We start from the raw sequence: 6,216 nt of genomic DNA on the forward strand, positions 1-6,216 counted from the left end.
GAAAGGTTTGTTATATCCTCTGATATTCTTTCACATAATTACACTACCAGCAGATATGATCACACATTCTTGCCTTGGTGTGTCACTCTGTACTCAAGTGTTATCATATCATACAGGGACATTAAAAGAAGAGTTTGATTATACTCTGAGCAACTTATTGTGTATGCACATGTGTATACACTTGTTATTCTATGTGCATAATTACCTCATTAACAGCAACAATGAAAACCTTAAAATGTGTGAGTATATAGGACCATAAGATAAAGAGTGAAAAAAAATGAAATCAGAATGAAGAGAAAAAGAAAGTAGAAAAATAAAACCCTAGAAAATGGTAGTATATATAATAAACGGTCTGAAATATAAATTATTCACTTGAGGTAGGCTGCAAATTTGGCTCTGAGCTTTCTAGCAGTCAAATAAAAGAGATGAACTTGATATTATTCTGAATTCTCTGTAAGGGAAACAAAACAATTGCTGAAAGGGAGCAAAAAACTCTGTCTCATTTTGAAATCTGAGATAATTTTTTCCTATTCTAAAAAATTTCGTTTCATAGGTGTTCTATGTTAAAAAATGTGCTAGATATAGAAAGTAGGTAGTGCTACAAAAAACAAACAATAAACACATCAACCCAGATTTATCCCTTTCTTTGAAATATTAAATTGTTATCAATTGGATGGTTACTTAAGGCTCTGGACAGTGAAATAAACATCACTGAAAGGAGAGCTTCCCATCAATTCTTACATGTTTTCATATCAGATGGGTAATGTTCTTATACTGTAACATGGTTTGAGGGAGGCACATCTCACACATGAGCATAAAAACCCAATCGTTACACTTTACACATTACAAAAGAATCTTCCCACCAATACTTTTAAGAAAGATTAGATGGCATAAATACTGTCAGTATGTTTTTTAATTTTAGAGAATAAGGATGATTCAGGAGCTGAGCTGAGTCATTGAAAAACGTTGAAAGAGAGAACACATGAGAGCCGAAGAGAATCTAGCAATCTGAATGTCCTCCACTCTCTAAAAGATGTTCAGATGACTACCAGAGAGTTGCCACTGGTTGTGCTCTGACCACTCAGTCGCCAGACAGAACTTGCAGCCAGGAGCACCTGCTTACTACAAGGTATTTGACCATGGTCTATGGACAAGAGGTTAGTTGATAACTGTTGCTATAATGGGTCCTCCTGCACTTACAGTTCAGGCATGTCTACAGCATTTGGCCCAGAAAGGGCAATCCATAATTCTGTCACTGGGAATGCTTCCCAGGATTTGAGTAAACTACCAGTGTCTATCACTCTTTGGCAATTCATACTTATTTTCTTTGTTGGAGGAATACAGTGTTCTTTCCATGTTTTCTCATGTGAAACTTTGAGTTGAATGTTTGGATCTTCTCCCATGTTTAGCATCATCACAACCTAGTAGATAAGTTAAACACACCACTAAATAACAAAGACTAGAATGTACTAAAGCCTTAAAAAACTTTGACTTTAATTGTTTGACATAAAGTGAGTAGGAACCACCCATAAAATGGGCAGAGTTCGAGACAAGACAACAAGTCAAATGGGTAGAACCATATATATATGTGTATATATACATGCATGTATATAATGTATTAGTTCTCACACTGCAGTGAGGAACTGCTGAGACTGGGTAATTTATAAAGAAAAGAAGTTTTCATGGGGCGGAGCAAGATGGCCGAATAGGAACAGCTCCAGTCTCCAGCTCTCAGCGCGAGCGACACAGAAGACAGGTGATTTCTGCATTATCAGCTGAGGTGCTGGGTTCATCTCACTGGGGAGTGCGGGACAATCAGTGCTGGTCAGCTGTTGCAGCCCGTCCAGAGAGAGCTGAAGCAGGGCGAGGCATCCCCTCACCTGGGAAGTGCAAGGGGGAAGAGAATCCCTTTTCCTAGCCAGGGGAACTGAGACACACAACACCTGGAAAATCTGGTAACTCCCACCCCAATACTGCGCTTTAAGCAAATGGGCACACCAGGAGATTATATCCCACACCTGGCCAGGAGGGTCCCACGCCCATGGAGCCTTCCTCATTGCTAGCACAGTAGTCTTCGATCTAACCGAAAGGCAGCAGCGAGGCTGGGGGAGGGGTACCCGCCATTGCTGAGGCTTAAGTAGGTAAACAAAGCCCTGGGAAGATCAAACTGGGTGGAGCTCACAGCAGCTCAAGGAGGCCTGCCAGTCTCTGTAGACTCCACCTCTGGGGACAGGGCACAGCTAAACAACAACAACAACAAAAACAACAACAACAATAGCAGCAGAAACCTCTGCAGATGCAAGCAACTGTCTGACAGCTTTGAAGAGAGTGGTGGATCTCCCAAGATGGAGGTTGAGATCTGAGAACGGACAGACTGCCTGCTCAAGTGGGTCCCTGACCCCTGAGTAGCCTAACTGGGAGACATCCTCCACTAGGGGCAGACCGACACCCCACACCTCACACGGTGGAGTACACCCGTGAGAGGAAGCTTCCAAAGCAAGAATCAGACAGGTACTCACTGTTCAGCAGTATTCTATCTTCTGCAGCCTCTGCTGCTGACACCCAGGCAAACAGGGTCTGGAGTGGACCTCAAGCAATCTCCAACAGACCTACAGCTAAGGGTCCTGACTGTTAGAAGGAAAACTAACAAACAGGAAGGACACCCACACCAAAACTCCATAAGTATGTCACCATCATCAAGACCAGAGCCAGAAAAAACCACAAAGATGGGGAAAAAGCAGGGCAGAAAAGCTGGAAATTCAAAAAATAAGAGCGCATCTCCCACTCCAAAGGAACGCAGCTCATCACCAGCAACGGATCAAAGCTGGATGGAGAATGACTTTGACGAGATGAGAGAAGAAGGCTTCAGTCCATCAAACTTCTCAGAGCTAAAGGAGGAATTACGTACCCAATGCAAAGAAACTAAAAATCTTGAAAAAAGAGTGGAAGAATTGATAACCAGAATAATTAATGCAGAGAAGGCCATAAACGAACGGACAGAGATGAAAACCATGACACGAGAAATACGTGACAAATGCACAAGCTTCAGTAACCTACTCGATCAACTGGAAGAAAGAGTATCAGCGATTGAAGATCAAATGAATGGAATGAAGCGAGAAGAGAAGTGTAGAGAAAACAGAGTAAAAAGAAATGAACAAAGTCTCCAAGAAATACGGAATTATGTGAAAAGACCAAATCTACATCTGATTGGTGTGCCTGAAAGTGATGGGGAAAATGGAACCAAGTTGGAAAACACTCTGCAGGATATCATCCAGGAGAACTTCCCCAACCTAGTAAGGCAGGCCAACATTCAAATCCAGGAAATACAGAGAACGCCACAAAGATATTCCTCGAGAAGAGCAACTCCAAGACACATAGTTGCCAGATTCACCAAAGTTGAAATGACGGAAAAAATCTTAAGGGCAGCCAGAGAGAAAGGTCGGGTTACCCACAGAGGGAAGCCCATCAGGCTAACAGCAGATCTCTCGGCAGAAACTCTACAAGCCAGAAGAGAGTAGGGGCTGATATTCAACATTCTTAAAGAAAAGAATTTTAAACCCAGAATTTCATATCCAGCCAAACTAAGTTTCATCAGTGAAGGAGAAATAAAATCCCTTTCAGATATGCAAATGCTTAGAGATTTTGTCACCACTAGGCCTGCCTTACAAGAGACCCTGAAGGAAGGACTAAACATGGAAAGAAACAACCGGTACCAGCCATTGCAAAAACATGCCAAAATGTAAAGACCATCTATGCTAGGAAGAAACTGCATCAACTAACGAGCAAAATAACCAGTTAATATCATAATGGCAGGATCAAGTTCACACATAACAATATTAACCTTAAATGTAAATGGACTAAATGCTCCAATTAAAAGACACAGACTGGCAAACTGGATAAAGAATCAAGACCCATCAGTCTGCTGTATTCAGGAGACCCATCTCACATGCAGAGATATACATAGGCCCAAAATAAAGGGATGGAGGAAGATCTACCAAGCAAATGGAGAACAGAAAAAAGCAGGGCTTGCATGGATGGGAAGAATCAATATTGTGAAAATGGCCATACTGCCCAAGGTAATTTATAGATTCAATGTCATCCCCATTAAGCTACCAATGACTTTCTTCACAGAATTGGAAAAAACTGCTTTAAAGTTCATATGGAACCAAAAAAGGGCCCGCATCTCCAAGACAATCCTAAGTCAAAAGAACAAAGCTGGAGGCATCACGCTACCTGATATCAAACTGTACTACAAGGCTACAGTAACCAAAACAGCATGGTACTGGTACCAAAACAGAGATATAGACCAATGGAACAGAACAGAGGCCTCAGAAGTAATACCACACATCTACAGCCATCTGATCTTTGATAAACCTGAGAAAAACAAGAAATGGGGAAAGGATTCCCTATTTAATAAATGGTGCTGGGAAAATTGGCTAGCCGTAAGTAGAAAGCTGAAACTGGATCCTGTCCTTACTCCTTATATGAAAATTAATTCAAGATGGATTAGAGACTTAAATGTTAGACCTAATACCATAAAAAACCCTAGAAGAAAACCTAGGTAATACCATTCAGGACATAGGCATGGGCAAGGACTTCATGTCTAAAACACCAAAAGCAATGGCAACAAAAGCCAAAATTGACAAATGGGATCTAATTAAACTAAAGAGCTTCTGCACAGCAAAAGAAACTACCATCAGAGTGAACAGGCAACCTACAGAATGGGAGAAAATTTTTGCAATCTACTCATCTGACAAAGGGCTAATATCCAGAACCTACAAAGAACTCAAACAAATTTACAAGAAAAAAACAAACAACCCCATCAAAAAGTGGGCAAAGGATATGAACAGACATTTCTCAAAAGAGGACATTCATACAGCCAACAAACACATGAAAAAATGCTCGTCATCACTGGCCATCAGAGAAATGCAAATCAAAACCACAATGAGATACCATCTCACACCAGTTAGAATGGCGATCATTAAAAAGTCAGGAAACAACAGGTGCTGGAGAGGATGTGGAGGAACAGGAACACTTTTACACTGTTGGTGGGACTGTAAACTAGTTTAACCATTATGGAAAACAGTATGGTGATTCCTCAAGGATCTAGAACTAGAAGTACCATATGACCCAGCCATCCCATTACTGGGTATATACCCAAAGGATTATAAATCATGCTGCTATGAAGACACATGCACACGTATGTTTATTGTGGCACTATTCACAATAGCAAAGACTTGGAATCAACCCAAATGTCCATCAGTGACAGACTGGATTAAGAAAATGTGGCACGTATACACCACGGAATACTGTGCAGCCATAAAAAAGGATGAGTTTGTGTCCTTTGTAGGGACATAGATGCAGCTGGAAACCATCATTCTCAGCAAACTATCGCAAGAACAGAAAACCATATACCGCATGTTCTCACTCATAGGTGGGAATTGAACAATGAGATCACTTGGACTCGGGAAGGGGAACATCACACACCGGGGCCTATGACAGGGAGGGGGGAGGGGGGAGGGATTGCATTGGGAGTTATACCTGATGTAAATGACAAGTCGATGGGTGCTAACGAGTTGATGGGTGCAGCACACCAACATGGCACAAGTATACATATGTAACAAACCTGCACGTTATGCACATGTACCCTAGAACTTAAAGTATAAAAAAAAAAAAAGAAAATTAAAAAAAAAAAGAAAAGAAGTTTGAGTGACTCACAGCTCTGCATGGCTGGGGAGGCCTCAGGAAGCTAACAATCATGGCAGAAGACACAGGGTGGCAGCAAAGAAAATGAGTGCAGAAGAAACTACCAAATACTTATAAAACCATCAGATCTCGTGAGAAATCACTCACTATCATGAAAACAGCATGGGGGTAACTGCCCTCATGATTCAATTACCTCCACCTGCTCTCTTCCTTGATGTATGGGCATTTGGGGATTATTATTCAAGATGAGATTTTGGGTGGGAACAGAGCCAAACCATAGCATGTACATATATACACTTATATGTATCTGATTCTACATATACACTCATATATGTGGAATAGATGCAATTTTTAAGAATTACTAGAATTTCACCTCAAAACAGGTCAAGCTATACAAACATTTAGATTTAGCAAGGAAAAATAAATAAATAAATAAATAAATAAATAAGTAAACAAACTAGAAACACTTTTAGACCACAACTACTAGGCATGAAGCAGTCAATCAGCAAA

The 6,216-nt window shown here is 40.8% G+C and overlaps 1 non-coding gene across 1 annotated transcript; it reads right to left on the reverse strand.

Annotated features, from left to right (window-relative positions):
- Positions 1-750: 750 nt before the first annotated feature.
- On the reverse strand, positions 751-855 carry LOC126955890 (small nucleolar RNA U13). Its single transcript, XR_007726175.1, has one exon. It is a non-coding gene; the product is annotated as a small nucleolar RNA U13 (small nucleolar RNA).
- Positions 856-6,216: the final 5,361 nt, after the last annotated feature.

This window comes from Macaca thibetana, chromosome 5 (assembly GCF_024542745.1).
Source record: "Macaca thibetana thibetana isolate TM-01 chromosome 5, ASM2454274v1, whole genome shotgun sequence".
Taxonomy (NCBI): Eukaryota; Metazoa; Chordata; class Mammalia; order Primates; family Cercopithecidae; genus Macaca; species Macaca thibetana.